The 18,373-nt window shown below is 43.8% G+C and overlaps 1 long non-coding RNA gene across 1 annotated transcript; it reads left to right on the top strand.

The window, feature by feature from the left end:
• Positions 1-280: 280 nt before the first annotated feature.
• Positions 281-1,626, top strand: LOC125725137 (uncharacterized). Its single transcript, XR_007387362.1, has 3 exons — positions 281-348; positions 838-879; positions 1,511-1,626. It is a non-coding gene; the product is annotated as an uncharacterized LOC125725137 (long non-coding RNA).
• Positions 1,627-18,373: the final 16,747 nt, after the last annotated feature.

Below are 18,373 nucleotides of genomic sequence, written 5' to 3' on the forward strand. Positions count from 1 at the left end.
AACTGGAAGAACTGAGGAGGCGTACTAAGTAGGTCTGCTCTCTTCGGTATGTATTTTCAAATATGTATTTTCTTACATATTTGAAAGTTCAAACAATCAATCAAATAAAAAAAAAAATCCCTCCCCCCCTGATCCACCCCCTCTAAAAAAAGGACATTATGTGTAAAAGTATTTTCTTTGATATAGTATCATATATTTGATTAATTATAACTGTAATGATTAGACAGAGTGACTGATATAGTAAATATTGTAGTGTATTATAATACCTGTTTGCTTACGCAGGTCAGGTCCTTTTAGCGGGAACCTAAACTTCCTGGAGCTGCATTCGAATATCGTTGGATGTTGATGGTGAGTCACCCAAGGAACTAAACCGATTCTTGTGTTGACAACTCATATTCATTTAACTACCGGATTTGTGGTAGGACTGTTAAATTGTTTTATGCAGTTTACGTAACTAATTTGTATTTCATTTAAGTTGTTATATACTTACCCTTTCTTCACCTGAGTGGAGTTGGACTAAGAAGGGTAATCAAAAAACATATTGGAACTGGTGAACCTAAATCTAAAAACATCCCTAAGTCTAATCTACGGCCAATTACAATTTAATCTTGACGTAATTGGTTATTGATTCTAAATTTAGCTATGAAAGTCTAAACATACAGTAACTAAACCTAAAATAGGGTAAATCGGTTAAAGAGGAATTTAAATCTAGTTTTAATCAGAGAAACTAAGGGTATAAAACTTAAGCTCACAGATTCAGTTAATGTGTATTTTATGTTTGGTTGTGCATTTTATTTTCTGTGTATGTCTTTCCATTTTTCATCCCTATCCATAAAGCTGGAACTGGCGTGAACAGGAAGTTGGGGGAGGTACTCAATGGTAGGGCTTCACTGCACTTACTCAGTACTTCCTCTACAGCTCTCTGTGTAGAAAAATAGAGTTTTCAGTTACCATGGCATTCACAAGGTCCAAGGAGGACGACACTAATTCAGTATACCCCAGCTTTATCCATGCAAAACACCAAGACAAGCTTAAGCTACAGAATGGTAACAGAGATGGGACAGGACAAGGATTCACTATTGTGAATAGCACATCTTTACCTCAACCGCTTTGACCAACTCGACCAGGTCAATTTGGCGTGACTCCACAGGCTGGGGGATCTCAAGACTGCTCTGCTTTGCATCCTCCAGTAAAGGCTCAACTGCGAGAAAGCATGGATTTGCCAGGTCAAGCGTCTGAGCCTGAGGAACTGAGAGATGATCTACTAGGGTGATTTATGCTGATGGAATTTACCTCTGGATCGCTTCTTTTGTAGCAGGTACATGAACCAGTTGAAAATCTTCACAAATCGATTTACTGCTTTAAGCTGCGGCGCTTTATCACAGCTACTAGCTGGCAGTGTCTTTGGAGTGAAGCCCTAGGGTGTTGGTTTAACATGCATCAGTTAAGCAAACCAATCCCATACATCCATCCATCCATCCATCCATCTTTTGTTACTGTAATTTTATAGGAAGGGTAAATACCAGTGACCTCAGCAGACCAGCTAATCATCCACATCCCACCAGTTTGCAAGTGGACCAACCTTTGTGAAGAACTTGTGGCCACGGATATTCTGCGGTGACGGGCGATCCCGTGGGTCAATTTGAAATATTTTGCCCATCAGTTTCCCAGCTTCAATACCGAGGTTCTGGGGTAGAATAAATTTAGCTTCTTTGATGTTCTTTATCATTTCACAGCGATCGTCGTGATCGAATGGGATTTCCCCAACCAGAAGCTGGTACCTGTAGTAAGAAAGGCAGCAAAGGTGTTTGAGGTCTTTCACATTTGACATAAAAATACTGTGCTTCCAAAAGAGCAATTCCTCTCAACTGTGTGCCAGTATTCATTTTTCTTTTCTATTTCAAGTAGAAAAAAAAAACATATTTATGTATGTTAGACGCATGTCTTCTTAAAATGTTAGACAGATTTTATTAGCCATGCTGATCTTTGGCTGGGAGGAGGGTTGATAGGGTATACGTACATGACACAGCCCAGTGCCCAGACTTCTGCTTCCGTTCCATGGCCCTCTCGTTTCCACACTTCTGGAGCCATGTAACATGGAGTACCACACACTTTTCTACAACACACACAAATGGAAAACGTTAAGCACACATGTGCTTTAGCTTGCTGTATGAACAAATTTGAAAGCTTAGCCAGGAATTCTGCAAAAAACACCTACTTCTCCCTCGGCTCCAGCTTGACCGCCAGTCCAAAATCTCCAATTTTCAGTTCCATTTTGTCATTCACAAATAAATTTTCTGAAAGACAAACGAATTTGCATTAAGGATAGACTCAAATACTTTGCCAAACTGCAGACTTTACCAAATTGATAAATGAACACTACACAGAAATCCTACACTCGCAATGCCATGTGAAATGCCAGCATTATTAAACAGAGAATTGAGTAAAGCGTGAGTGCATGTACACATACCGAACTAGATGTCCCTATGGACATAACATATGTCCCTATGCCGGTGGATGTGTTTTATCCCCGATATCAGCTGTTGAATGTAGTAGCGCACTTCGGGGTCAATCAGAGTCCCGCGAGCTTTCAGGATGTCACCAAGTGTCTGGGCAGGGAGAAACAGGGGCAGCCTGATCCATCACAAAGTCTTTGCCTTACTAAGACGTCTACAAAAGTCAGGGACTCACCTGCCTACTGCACAACTCCATGAAAATATACATGAACAGATCGTCTTCAAAAGAATGGGAGAAGCCCACAACGTTCTTGTGCCGTGGTTTTTTTCAAAATCTCCACTTCTTGACACACCTGAGTGAAATATCAAACACACCATCTCATCAAGTACTGTAACAGGGAAATGCAGATAAACTGCAAAGAGGGATGACATTAAGCACAATCCATACCACATACCTCCTCCAGTCCCCAGGAATGTGGAGGTATGACCATCACAGCAAAGGTGTCACTACTTTCAAGGTCGGTCATCTTGTAGCACTTGCCACAAGCACCCTAAAGAACATGTCAATAAAGGGCATTTCTGACTGACCCTGTTCAAGCATCTCCTCTCCGCAGAAAAAAATCAACTGTAATCACTTTCAACAACAACTTTGTGGTGCACACCTGTCCCAAAAGCGGCCAAGACAGCTGGGCAATTTGAACTTGCTAGATGGATTACATCACCACATTGAAAATTCCATGGACGGAAAAAGAGGTGAACTTGCTAAGACATTGCAACAAAACACGGATAAAAACTTTCATTACAATCAACTTCATTGAAGAAAAAAAAACCCATCTCCGTTATGTACACCAAACATTCAGTTTCGGTAATGCAGTAACACATGCTCAGGAATAAAGACTTTTATGTAGTGTGCAGTGACTATCACATCATATGTTACTGCGGCTCTTTAGGCACTCAGCTATCGGTCTCACTTTGTCATACAGAACAGGGATTCATTTCCTGGTGAAAAACTTCCTATGTGGTATGTGATACCTCAGCTCCAAGATGTGGAGCAGTTATCCATTACACCGTAAGGCTGGATATTTTTACAAATAAAGGTGGCAATGGTGTCGGTTATTGCCTTAGAACGAGCTGTTAGCTGGCAGGGTGTGAAAATTAGGGCGTTTATTTTTTTTTTAAGAGTTTTGTGTTATTTGAAAGCATTGTGAAATGTAAAAAAAAAAAACAGTAATGATATGATGAAAATGGGAATACTGACGTTGACAATGCCAATATAATATTTTTGTATGTTAAGGCATGTTTGTTCTCTGCTTTAAAGAAAGGGGGATGTGTTGATATGTAGTGCAGTACCTTTGGTGACCAGCAGAGAGACCTGGAGGGTTGGGAGGAGGTAAAGACAAGGGGTAGGGAGACCGACGGCACAGAGCAGGTTGTGGGTTTGCATGGAAGATGTTGGTGGTTAAATAAAAGTTCATTGTTCATGAAACAAGGTCTCTTCAATGACATATGAACAGCACAATGTATCTCTTCCTTCTCATGATAATCTGACTCGCCAAACATGCCTCCAGCTCGCGTGATGTGGCCGAGGGACTTGAGGAGAATTATACACTGACAGCAGTGGAGATGAGAGCGCACTTGAAATTATCAGGTAAGAGAGGGTTAATCGAGCAAAATGTACAATTATTGGTCAGAAAATGTCGGTCAAATTTCTAAATAATTATGGCGTACGAATAATGATATATCCGTAAATCGTATTTTACCGATTTAAAGATGTTCATTATTCATTGTATTGTCACGCCCCCCTCGGGAGAATGCAGCGGCAGCAGCCACACCTGAGTTACGTCAACTCCCTGTTTAGTTCTGCTTGGCGCTGCATTATATGCAAGGTACTGTTGAGGGTTTTCATAAGAAGTACAGGGCGGTCTTCCTCCTGTCTACCCCGATCCGGTCCATCCGCCTGCTTTGCTGCCATTCCATCCCATCCCATCCTGATCCTCCCGGACCTCTTCCTTGTACTTGTCCTGCGTCTCGCATGCCACCTGTAGAACTGGCTTTTGGACTCGATTGTACTTGCTGATTCCAGTTCTGTTTGCGTGTTCCCAACAATAAACCCCGTACAGTACGTTGCCTTCTGTGTCTCTACCATCCTCCGGGGTTGCATGTTGTGCAATACTGTAGTAGCTTGGATTCAACCATTAGATGTCAGTAGTAGCATATAGTTGGAGGGAAGTAGAAGAAGGCAAGAGAGGGAAGTTGAGTGTTTGTGCGTTGTTCCCGGAGCTGATAAGTTAATAAATATTGAACCTCTTGCCATCCCCAAATGTGTCTCGGCTGACTCTCAATATATCAAAAGTACATACCGTCTATTTATTTATGTCTGCCCTTCAAACCGCTAGATTCCTTCACTAAGCAGGAAGTTTGTCACCACAGCTGACACCAAATCTCCTGCTGAGCTGGTTCAGACAGAACTATCCTCAATTCACCACGAGGGGGCGCCAACGCAGCAGCTTAGTTCTATTGTTTCTCTTTTTCAAAGACAGTTTTTCTCTTCACAAAAGGACAACTTAACTGAATAATGCACTTTCATAGTAATTGTTTTTAATCCGTGTTAATGTTCTGAACAATGACTACTAAAGGTTCTGTAAGGTTGTCCCACATACTGTGGATTTTAAGTTTTTTATCAAGGTGTTAAAACGTACCATCTATTTTCTGCTGAAAGTTGCCAGTCCTGTGTTTTATGTCTAGCAATTTGTACAGTTTCTTCAGTATGGCACATAAACACATGCCATCATCTACAGTATGAGAATCTCCTCCAGAACTCTGCATTTCCTCAAGATTTTTTTTGTAATATTACATAGGTGCATCTCATGAACCTTAATTTGCCAAGCATGTATTGACTGGGCACAGTACAGTGGTGCAATTTCTGACAATGAAAGAACATCATGGACCCCTACTCCCCATTCCTTAACCTGATCGAGGGGCTCTGCTCAGCATGGAGTTAGAAGGCTTACGATCGCCAGCCACATGCTCAGATGACCCTGCTGGCTGACATGGATGCAGCATGTGAGGACATTACAGCAGATGCCTGCAGAGGCAGGTAAGACATTAGAAAAGATTCCTTTTTTTCTTATGTACAAATACATAAGTGCACATTAGGATGCTTTTTCACTATTACGTAAGTTCCCATGTGAACAGCCAATCAGATCAGCCTGATGTGTGTCTTGTTCCTCTCTGTTTCCTGCCCTTTCATCCCGACCACGACCATGATCTCTCACTTAGCAGCAGAGCAGTTTATTCTAAACAGTGGAACCGCAAAGATGTTCAGACTCTTTGGTCTTCTCATTTTCATTAGTAGGGTTCTATACTATTAAATCATATTTTGTGGGGATTTTTATATATCCTGTACGATGTGATTAGTGTAATAAGTATTTGGCCATTTAATCTTCATCATATGTAATAGGTATTCTGATTATTATTATGATATTTATTTATTTATTTGTTTGTTTGTTTGTTTATTCATTTGTGTTTCTCTCTTTTTCCAGACACTTCACTGGCTGTGGATGTTGTTCAGCCCAGATACCTGATGAGGGTCCAGCATGGAGGCAGTGTGACCCTGACATGCTTCTGTCCAGAAGATATTTCTTTTGCAGTTTGGTTTTAGCAAGCTGTTGGTCAGAAGCCCCAGCTCATCGCGAAAGCACTTCTCTATGTACCTGGTGAATTTTACAAGGAATATAAAAACATAAAACGTTACTCCTTACTGAATGCAGAGGGGAGTTTTAACCTCACTATTTCTAACGTGGAGCCATCAGATTCTGCAGTGTATTATTGCGCTGCTCTGTTCTATAATGAAATCGCATTTGGAAATGGAACCTTTGTCATAATCACAGATAAATGAGATTCCAACTATTTTCATATTTGCTTTATTAAAGTGTCAATAATATTGTCCTTTGACAAACATTTTTGACAGTTGGGCTCTGTGTCAATATAAAATTAACCAACATAGTTGATGTAGATTGCGAGCATTGGTCCTTGAATGTTTTTCTATATACAGCATTAAACAAAAACATTTATAAAAGCTTTCCAATTAGAATTATAAACTTTTTATTATTATTACACGCATAAATAGCTGAAATATGTAAAAATAAGTATACAAGAATACAAATTAATAGGAGGCATTACGTATCATCTTACTTGTGTGAAGTGGATTTAGTTATGTGTATACAGTTATGTGTTGGACCCCTCCTGATGTTACATTTATACATGAACATGCACTGCATCACATCATTATACAGTTTGTTACATTTATACATGAACATGTGCTGCATCACATTATTTCACAGTTTGTTACATTTTGCTTGCTGTCAGAAATCTTCAGCCATATGGAATCTTCAGATTTGGAAAAATGTTACACATTGCAGCCTCTTTCAAATAAATTAAAGGAAAATGTTTACATTTCAGTTTTGAGTTGATATATATATTACTGCGTAAAAGTCTTAGGCGACAAAGAAAATATATTCTTAACATTTTTTAACTCAACAGTCAGTGTATATTGTCTCAGAAAGACATGCTATAATATAAGAGTCGGATATGCACCATTCAGAACTGGTTTGAGAATGGACCTTAAATTTCAATTAATTTTGTTCATCTGAAATAAAGTTGAATCGCTGTTGAAAACAGGATGCAGAATTACAATTCATTTTTGAATTTAAGGAAGCAGAATGAATACGTATTTGAATTCAAATAAATTCATATACATACAGTACATATAGCTACAATATAGGTTTTAGCTATACAGCCAAATATTTAAATATGAATTACACATAAGCACATTAACATTGTTGTGTATCACTATTATAATTTTATTCAGAATGAAATAATGCAACATTTGAAGTGTCACCTAAAACAATAATTATACTGTCATTTTGTGCACCATGGTGGATCTGCTCATAGGAAGAGCTGAGTGTCTCTCCTTAGAAGTCAGTGTTGGCTGCAGTGACTGCAGTTTCTAACCTAAGAAACGTCCCAAACACTTTTCCTGCATCAAAAGTCAAACTAGTCCCTATTCCTGCCATGAAAGCTTCACATAATGTCACCGATACCTGAGCCAACCATGTTTATCAGAGGATGCCAACCCTTTGGCTGCAGCTTTCTCTGCACACGCTGAGAGAGTCTTCAGTGTAGCAGGAAAAGATTTCAGGCCAGAAGATTGCAGATTAAATCATGAAACCTTTGAAGATATTATGCTAATCAAATGTAATATAATAATAAATGTAATCATGTTTATTTGAATAAAGCATAATTGCATTTGCCATGATGTCTTGCTTTTTGCTGTAGTGCTACGGTAGAAAGGAAAAACTTACTTTTCAACACATAAGAAAATAAATAGTAGAAACCGCATGAAACCAAGTAATTCCTTTTGCGATGCACACTTCTTATTTTATGTTTAAAAAATAGACAAACAAAATGGTCAACATAAGCCAGAGGGATATTGATAGTCACGAAAATCATGAAAATATAAAATACACTTTACACACTTCATTTCTTTACATTGAAATTAATTAAATTCATCTACCTTCATGCACTAACATCAAACATATGATTATACAATTATAATGTTTGTTCTTATCATATAATGTTTGTTATTGTCATGCCCATGCAGGCGGAACCCACCGAATAGCCTGTCTCGATCACGCCCAGATGGGCGGGACCAGCCAGGTGCTCCGTAGAACGCTTAATGACGGAATGGATTTAAGCACTGAGCTCCATCGGGACATTGCGAAGTATTGAGCCATGCTATTGAGCCATACCGAGCAATCTATTGTCTATCGTCTACCCGTTGCTTCCTACCTGTTCCGTCCGCCCAGTGTACTTACCTTGTCTGTTCCTCTTCCCAGACCCGTTCCCGAACCTGAACCTCCTGCCCCGCTGAGACCGGCTTCTCCTGGTACTCTTTCCCTGTGTTGTCGTGTCCCGTGTTTGTTCCTCTTTCGGCTTCGGACACATGCTTCTGCCCCTCGACCATTCTCCTCGCTTAGCCCCTTTCATCGCTACGTACTAGTGCTGCCAATAAAACTTCTGGCTGCGTGCAATTCTGGATCTCCGTTCCACTTCTTGGGCCAGTGTTACAGTTATCATATAATCTTTGTTAACATATAATGTTATCAATGAATATTAAAGCTGTTAAGGAATGTTAGGATATTAAGGTATACGAATTACATGGTGATTATGAATGTTATATGAATGCATTGTAAATGTATAATGTAGGTGCAGTTAATGTAAAGTGTTACTGAATATATACTAATAAATAGTTATTACAACAAAAAGAGACAAGAATGTCAACTATTCTCCAAGAAGTTACTTATTTTATGGATGGATAGAACAACATGACATCCATTCCAAAATATTTCTAAAATCGGCAAGAAATATTTTTCAGGATCTGTGTTTTCCATTGTGACTCTCAAAGCGCTGTCATCATGAACATTTTGCTTTTCGGGTAAAGACTCCAACAGCAAGACTGTGGTACAGCAGCCTGTGTCTGACACTGTGTCTGACACAGACTCTGTGAGCCTGCAGTGTACGATAGAGACTGGGAGCTGTGCAAGAGAACACAGTGTTTACTGGTTCAGACAGGGATCAGGAGAATCCCTTCCTGGAGTCATTTACAGCCACGGAAACAGGAGTGATGAGTGTGAGAAGAGCCCTGAGGCTGGATCTCCTACATGGAGCTGCGTCTACAGCCTCCCCAAGGGGAACCTCAGCCTCTCCGATGCTGGGACTTACTACTGCGCTGTGGCCATGTGTGGGGAGATGCTGTTTGGGAACGGCACACAGCCGGATATAGATGGTAACACCCAGTGTGGGGAGATGCTGTTTGGGAACGGCACACAGCTGGATATAGATGGTAACACCAAGTGTGGGGAGATGCTGTTTGGGAACAGCACACAGCTGGATATAGATGGTAACACCCAGTGAGGGGAGATGCTGTTTGGGAACGGCACACAGCTGGATATAGATGGTAACACCCAGTGTGGGAGATGCTGTTTGGGAACGGCACACAGCCGGATATAGATGGTAACACCCAGCGTTGGGAGATGCTGTTTGGGAACGGCACACAGCCGGATATAGATGGTAACACCCAGCGTGGGGAGATGCTGTTTGGGAACGGCACACAGCTGGATATAGATGGTAACACCCAGCGTGGGGAGATGCTGTTTGGGAACGGCACACAGCCGGATATAGATGGTAACACCCAGCGTGGGGAGTATATCTGCTTCTGTTTTGCTTTTTTTTTGCTATTTGGACGTGAATTTATTTCTTATACTATTTGAAGTAATGTAATTCCTAATTTAAGTGTATATGCACTTACATTTAATTACATAATTGTTAATTTAATAATCTTGAATATATTAATAAATGTTAAAATGCTAAATATAAAAAAATGTGTTAAAAATGGATAACTTTCCAAGAAATCTACTTTAATTTTTTATCGATTTGATCTTTAAGTGATGTAATGTAAGCAAATGGGAAATGTGTCTCTATATCATTATGCTGAAATCTATCTCTCTGTTACAGGCTTTCAGAAGCTGCTGGATCCTCTTCACTTTGGCTTGCTGATAGTTTTATCTTGCAGCATTATTCTGAACGTTGCTGTCATTTGTATAAGATGTAAACTGATCTGTACACACTGTGCAGGTACACTGCCCAGCTTTATGCACTCAGAAGAAGGACAAAATGTAGATTTTAACAAAGACTCATGTGCTTATAACAGAGTAGAATTGTTTAATACTAGATACAATTTTCGTATTGGAAAACCACTGGGTTACCCTCTAAAATCGCTTATTAAATCTTACCTTATGTATTTAAAGATTTTTGTAAGATCTTTGTGTTTTCTTATTAAATCTTTAGTATTTTGCTAAATATACTGAAATATACAACACATGTTGCAGTAAGTTGCATATAAATAACATTTATTAGTCTGCCTGGCCCTCCTGTCCCCTCCCCAGTGTGGCCCTAATGAGCCACTCCATTACTCGTTGTCCCATCGTTAGTTGTTGTATATGCCTGTCATTGTGCCTGTCACTGTGCCTGTCACTGTGCCTGTCACTGTGCTCATCTTCCCGCATCTTTCTCTGCCCCTGGGTCTTTCCCCTGCTTGTTCCCTGTTCTCCTGTTTGGATCCCTCGTGGTTGCATTTGGTTTTCCCAATAACTGTCAAAGTTTTGCCTCAAAGTTTTGCCCTCTCCGTTCACCTTACTCCAGTCCACAGGTTGTTCCTTTCCTTGTTGTGACACTTCAAATCTCTTGAAATATTTGTATAGCTTTTTTACTATACATAACATATCATACAGTACTAAACAACACATATCCAAACATACACTGAAATTGACAGAAATAATTTTTACTAAGTGTTAATTTCCTCCCAAAATTAGGAATATTATCCTACCATTGAATTGTTATATTGTGTGAAATTATATAATATGTTAATTTATTGTATATTTTAAACAGATCAGAAAAACAGTGATTTATCAAAAGTGGAATGGTCACATAAGCAGGTATGGTATCAAAATCAGCAAAAAAATTCCAACTGACTTCCATCCTGGGATCAGCATTTAAGAGCAATTTGTACATGTAAGTGATAGCAAACCGAATTGATCCATCCAATTCTGCCATCTTTGTCTCCACAGTGCCATGACGAGGACACACTGAATTACGCTGCCCTGAACCTTAAGAACCCAAAACCCAGGAGACAGAAGAAAGACGGGAATAATGACACTCTGTATTCTGACCTCCGCTACAGAGATTATGAATAAAGATGCTTCTCATTCATGTCAGTCACACAGAGTGTTCAGGGTGTAGCTTTAATAATGTTCAGAAGGAGGGCAGGGGAGCCAGTGCTTCTGAGACTGAATCATGGGATTTTACGGAGCCCGATCCTCGTGTGTGCCACGCCCCCCTGATTATCCACATGTGCTTCCCTGATTGTACCCAGCTGTACCCTGTTGTCTTGTCTATTTCAGTCCCAGTCTTGAAAAGTGACATACAGCTGTAAGCTGTTTTGGTTTGTTTGTCTGCTGAGTGCTTCTCTGCAGTGCTGCAGATGTTTCCACTGGTTAGATGCAGCTCAGGAAGACTGACCCACTGACTGCACTGTGTTGGGCTCACTTTGCAAAGAGTAAAAACCACACAGAGAGAACAATACCTGCTTCATTTAAGACCCTGTTTGATCTCTACCTCACCCAGGTCACGCTTTGAAGTAGCCCTAGATATCCAAACAATCTACCATTTTCATTGACGCAGTACACCTTTGACACATGAGTACTACACACAACAGACCCTGTACATTGAATATAGAATGTATAGCTTTCACAACAGAGCACACCATTTATATTATTTATATATTGTTCCCATTTCTAATGGCATGCTTTTGTCTAAAAAAAAAATAAAAAAATCTGCGTGTTGAAAAACTCCATTCATCTATCTTCCAACATATATGATGGTCAGGGAGAAGTACTGATAGGGATCTAATATTGATAAACATGTAATATTGGCCAGCAATAATGACCATGATTGACACATACTGATATTATCGTGTCCTGCAGGATGGGGCTGGCCAGTTAGTAACAATTAGCACCTATCTCCAATAGGGCATCTCTCTCCCCTAGGATTGTCTGTTCTCCGTGTCCTGAGGAGGCTTATGTCCACGTACATCACAGCATGAGGTCTCCCCCATTACCCACCCCATGCACAGCGCATGGACCCAGCATGAGGTCTCCCCCTTTACTCACCCCACACACAGCGCATAGACCCAGCATGAGGTCTCCCCCATTACCCACCCCACACACAGCACATGGACCCAGCATGAGGTCTCCCCCATTACCCACCCCACACACAGCACATGGACCCAGCATGAGGTCTCCCCCTTTACTCACCCCACACACAGCGCATAGACCCAGCATGAGGTCTTCCCCATTACCCACCCCACACACAGCACATGGACCCAGCATGAGGTCTCCCCCATTACCCACCCCACACACAGCACATGGACCCAGCATGAGGTCTCCCCCATTACCCACCCCACACACAGCACATGGACCCAGCATGAGGTCTCCCCCATTACCCACCCCACACACAGCGCATAGACCCAGCATGAGGTCTCCCCCTTTACTCACCCCACACACAGCGCATGGACCCAGCATGAGGTCTCCCCCATTACCCACCCCACACACAGCACATGGACCCAGCATGAGGTCTCCCCCATTACCCACCCCACACACAGCACATGGACCCAGCATGAGGTCTCCCCCATTACCCACCCCACACACAGCGCATAGACCCAGCATGAGGTCTCCCCCTTTACTCACCCCACACACAGCCCATGGACCCAGCATGAGGTCTCCCCCATTACCCACCCCACACACAGGACATGGACCCAGCATGAGGTCTCCCCCATTACTCACCCCACACACAGCGCATAGACCCAGCATGAGGTCTCCCCCTTTACCCACCCCACACACAGCGCATGGACCCAGCATGAGGTCTCCCCCATTACCCACCCCACACACAGCGCATGGACCCAGCATGAGGTCTCCCCCATTACCCACCCCACACACAGCACATGGACCCAGCATGAGGTCTCCCCCATTACCCACCCGACACACAGCACATAGACCCAGCATGAGGTCTCCCCCATTACCCACCCCACACACAGGACATGGACCCAGCATGAGGTCTCCCCCTTTACTCACCCCACACACAGCGCATGGACCCAGCATGAGGTCTCCCCCATTACCCACCCCACACACAGCGCATGGACCCAGCATGAGGTCTCCCCCATTACCCACCCCACACACAGGACATGGACCCAGCATGAGGTCTCCCCCTTTACTCACCCCACACTCAGCACATGGACCCAGCATGAGGTCTCCCCCATTACCCACCCCACACACAGCGCATGGACCCAGCATGAGGTCTCCCCCATTACCCACCCCACACACAGGACATGGACCCAGCATGAGGTCTCCCCCATTACCCACCCCACACACAGCGCATGGACCCAGCATGAGGTCTCCCCCATTACCCACCCCACACACAGCACATGGGCCCAGCATGAGGTCTCCCCCATTACTCACCCCACACACAGCGCATGGGCCCAGCATGAGGTCTCCCCCATTACCCACCCCACACACAGAGCATGGGCCCAGCATGAGGTCTCCCCCATTACCCACCCCACACACAGCACATGGACCCAGCATGAGGTCTCCCCCATTACCCACCCCACACACAGCGCATGGACCCAGCATGAGGTCTCCCCCATTACCCACCCCACACACAGCGCATGGACCCAGCATGAGGTCTCCCCCATTACCCACCCCACACACAGCACATGGACCCAGCATGAGGTCTCCCCCATTACCCACCCCACACACAGCACATGGACCCAGCATAAGGTCTCCCCCATTACCCACACCACACACAGCGCATGGGCCCAGCATGAGGTCTCCCCCATTACCCACCCCACACACAGGACATGGACCCAGCATGAGGTCTCCCCCATTACTCACCCCACACACAGGACATGGACCCAGCATGAGGTCTCCCCCATTACCCACCCCACACAAAGCGCATAGACCCAGCATGAGGTCTCCCCCATTACCCACCCCACACACAGCACATGGACCCAGCATAAGGTCTCCCCCATTACCCACACCACACACAGCGCATGGGCCCAGCATGAGGTCTCCCCCATTACCCACCCGACACACAGGACATGGACCCAGCATGAGGTCTCCCCCATTACCCACCCCACACACAGCGCATGGACCCAGCATGAGGTCTCCCCCATTACCCACCCCACACACAGCACATGGACCCAGCATGAGGTCTCCCCCATTACCCACCCCACACACAGCGCATGGACCCAGCATGAGGTCTCCCCCATTACCCACCCCACACACAGCGCATGGACCCAGCATGAGGTCTCCCCCATTACTCACCCCACACACAGCACATCGACCCAGCATGAGGTCTCCCCCATTACCCACACCACACACAGCGCATGGGCCCAGCATGAGGTCTCCCCCATTACCCACCCCACACACAGCACATGGACCCAGCATGAGGTCTCCCCCATTACCCACCCCACACACAGCACATGGACCCAGCATAAGGTCTCCCCCATTACCCACCCCACACACAGCGCATGGGCCCAGCATGAGGTCTCCCCCATTACCCACCCGACACACAGGACATGGACCCAGCATGAGGTCTCCCCCATTACTCACCCCACACACAGGACATGGACCCAGCATGAGGTCTCCCCCATTACTCACCCCACACACAGGACATGGACCCAGCATGAGGTCTCCCCCATTACTCACCCCACACACAGGACATGGACCCAGCATGAGGTCTCCCCCATTACCCACCCCACACACAGCACATGGACCCAGCATGAGGTCTCCCCCATTACTCACCCCACACACAGCACATGGGCTCAGCATGAGGTCTCCCCCATTACCCACCCCACACACAGCACATGGACCCAGCATGAGGTCTCCCCCATTACCCACCCCACACACAGCGCATGGACCCAGCATGAGGTCTCCCCCATTACCCACCCCACACACAGGACATGGACCCAGCATGAGGTCTCCCCCATTACCCACCCCACACACAGGACATGGACCCAGCATAAGGTCTCCCCCATTACCCACCCCACACACAGCACATGGACCCAGCATGAGGTCTCCCCCATTACCCACCCCACGCACAGCACATGGGCCCAGCATGAGGTTGTCCACGCGATCTCCCCTTTACTGTTCGAGCAGAGCACACGCACATCAAGAAGTGTCAAGGCATTAAGTGCATTCAGACAACTTCTCAGGACAGTTATAGGCTTGTCAGAACTCGCCCTCTAGTGGTTTGGACACATACATCCAAGTTTTTAATAGAGTAAAAGGACCTCCAACAGAAGAAACAAACGTGTAAGATCAAACAAAAACCGCTTGTTAAATTCCAAAAAAGACAAAACACACATTTTCCCATAAAAATGACTGTCATGCTCTCAAATAGCTTGCTCACTCATCGCAGAAAAATGTCAGTCAGCATTCTGTAAACACGTGCTGTGTTTTTCATCTCCAGAGTTTTTGAAGAAAACCACTGAATGAAAAGTTACCCTCGTTTGAAAGCTTGATCTCCTATGTATACGAATCAATCACTGTCATTCTTCATTGTCAAGTATTTTTAAAATTTTTGAAATATACGCTCTGCTTCCCTGCAAGCATATCAATTTTTACGCACTGAACCTTTGCCCATGGTTATGTTTCACTATAATAAACTTTTTGTATGAACATCAAATTACAGTGTCACTTGTTTTGTCCAATAGAGGTGTGTCTAAGGTTTGAGAATTTGTATGGGATGTGCTGATTCGCCATTGTTAATCGCACTGGGGACAGAAACGCGCAAATGCTTCTCTGCCGGCGCAGTATCTGTGGGAGTGTCTCCAGTTCGCATTGCACAGATAATCTCGGTGAGTTTTCCCAATTATTTTCGCACAACATTTTTGAGTGAAGAAAAATGGCTCGGAAGACGTTCATGTTTGAGGAAGCACAGAAGAAGATTTTGGAAGTGAGGCATCCATCGCTGACTCCGTTGATTCGATGGAGGTGGACGCTTTTTTGCACGGAGAGGATGCAACATTTTGCTCTTTAATTCTATAGATTTTTATAATTCCGTGATTCAGCAATTCATAATTAACATTTGCTTTGGTGACAATTGTATTGTGGTACATTGGGAAAAGTTACGCATCGCCTTTGTCGGGCTTTGTTTGGGCAAAGTTACGTGGGGCATTACTCAGGCTTTGTTTGGGCAAAGTTACGTGGGGCATTACTCGGGCTTTGTTTGGGCAAAGTTACGTGGGGCATTACTCGGGCTTTGTTTGGGCAAAGTTACGTGGGGCATTTGTCGGGCTTCGTTTGCATAAAGAAAATGTACATATTTTTGTTGCCTAGATCCTAAATATTTTTCCTTTTTCTTTGTTTTAGCCCCCAAAGCTTCATCATCCTTACACCCATTGCCGGGGAGAAGAGGCAGAGGCCTCTCACACAGAAACGCTTTCGGGCGCAGCAGGACACAGCAGCAGTGCTTCCAGAGCCACAGAAGCAGATGTGCGTCCCAGTGGCCATCACTGACACTTCTGTTGTGGACTCCAGGCTGAAGGCCACACAGGACAGGAAGTACTGTGTGCACTGCCACTCCGAGAAGCTAAGCAACAAGACAATTTACAAATGCTTAGCATGCATTGTGCCACTCTACATAGTTGCAGACCGAATCTGTTTCACAGAGTGGCATTTGCAGAAAAACACATAGAGGTTGTGGCAGTGCAACTTGAAATTTCTTATGGTGTTTTGTGTGTGAATAATAGTTTTTTTCCCAGCATGTGTGGTGATGTTGTGTGACAAAATGTTTCTTATGACCCATGGGTAGTAATGCATTTATAAATAAAGAGGCTATCCCAAGAAAGTTTTTCTGAATTGCTAAAACACATTTCCTTAAATCTCCTCTCCTTTAATCAAACCACTAAGCACAAACGCTCAAATACAACTCACAAAACCTTACACTCATCCTGCAAAATCAAACAATCTTCTCAAAACTACAGTATATTATCTTTGCCCAAAGACAAACACTGCTTTCAGATCATACATCAAGCCTATGGCTTAAATAAACACTACTGAACAGTCATTACACACTAAAGGACAAAGCCAAAAAGTAAACAAACGAGAGGCATATTACAGTAAAATGTTGTGCAACTGCCAAGCCAGAGTCACAGAAGAATATTCATTCTGCCTCATCACCATGTCTCAGGGCTGGGACTAGCGATGCTATCCCTTGTTGGGCGATGCAGAAGGTATCCTCTGTGTGACCCATTTGTACCTTGATGTCGAATTTCAACTCCAATTCACCTATGGCACGTATTCTATGTTCTAGTCACTGTTTGGCTTCTTCAAATGTTTAGAAGTGTGTGCGAACAATTTTAAGTTATTGTGTTTAAATGTTTAAATTAACCTTGGCATATTTTTAGACTGGGGGGGAAAGCAGAGGAAAGCCCTTGACAACACATGGAGAACATTCCAGGCTCGGCCCACCGTCAGGGTCCATGGCTGGCATAGTTCATGAACTACAAACACTCAGATTCAGATCCCACCTATAGTGGGATCGTCGTAAAGTAGTGGAGAGGATTGCCGTATAATGAACTCCCATAGATAAATGGGGAGGTTAACTGTTAGGCTGAAGAAACTGTTATTAATCATTTTGTTATCACTCCTGTATGATCAGCAATGAATGTAAATATGTATATACATTACTTTGTTACCCTCATTCTTTAGATTATATTAATAATAGCATTCCCACCTTAGCAAAACCAGAACTTTCTCTTCTTGTTCTCACCTCCCTATTCTGCGTGACTCTTGCGCCTCCCACTGACTATAAATAAAGGAGCCAAGGGGAACCACCCTTTGTAACACATTCTGCTGTAGTTTGCATTGCAGAGAGTGTGGGTACCCTTGCAAGTAAAACTATAAAGTGTGTGTCTCGTAAAGTGTGGAGTTGGCGTGGAAACGCCGGGCGCTTTCCCCAATATTAACTGATAGTGCTGCAGTCCAACATCCATAACATACACTTCTTCATGATTCTACTCTTTCCAGCTGTCGGATTAGGCCGTGGTGGCTTTATGGTTAGGGAAGTGCACTTGTAGTTGAAACACTGTAGGTTCGAATCCCCGACCAGCAAAGCCTCACTGAGATACTGACCCCCAAGTACTGCTCCCTGGGCGCTGAATTTGCTGCCCCCTGCTATGTCACATATGGGTTAAATACAGAGAATGCATTTTGTAGTTGTGCACCATGTGCTGTGGTATG

This window comes from Brienomyrus brachyistius, unplaced genomic scaffold (assembly GCF_023856365.1).
Source record: "Brienomyrus brachyistius isolate T26 unplaced genomic scaffold, BBRACH_0.4 scaffold61, whole genome shotgun sequence".
Classification (NCBI taxonomy): domain Eukaryota; kingdom Metazoa; phylum Chordata; class Actinopteri; order Osteoglossiformes; family Mormyridae; genus Brienomyrus; species Brienomyrus brachyistius.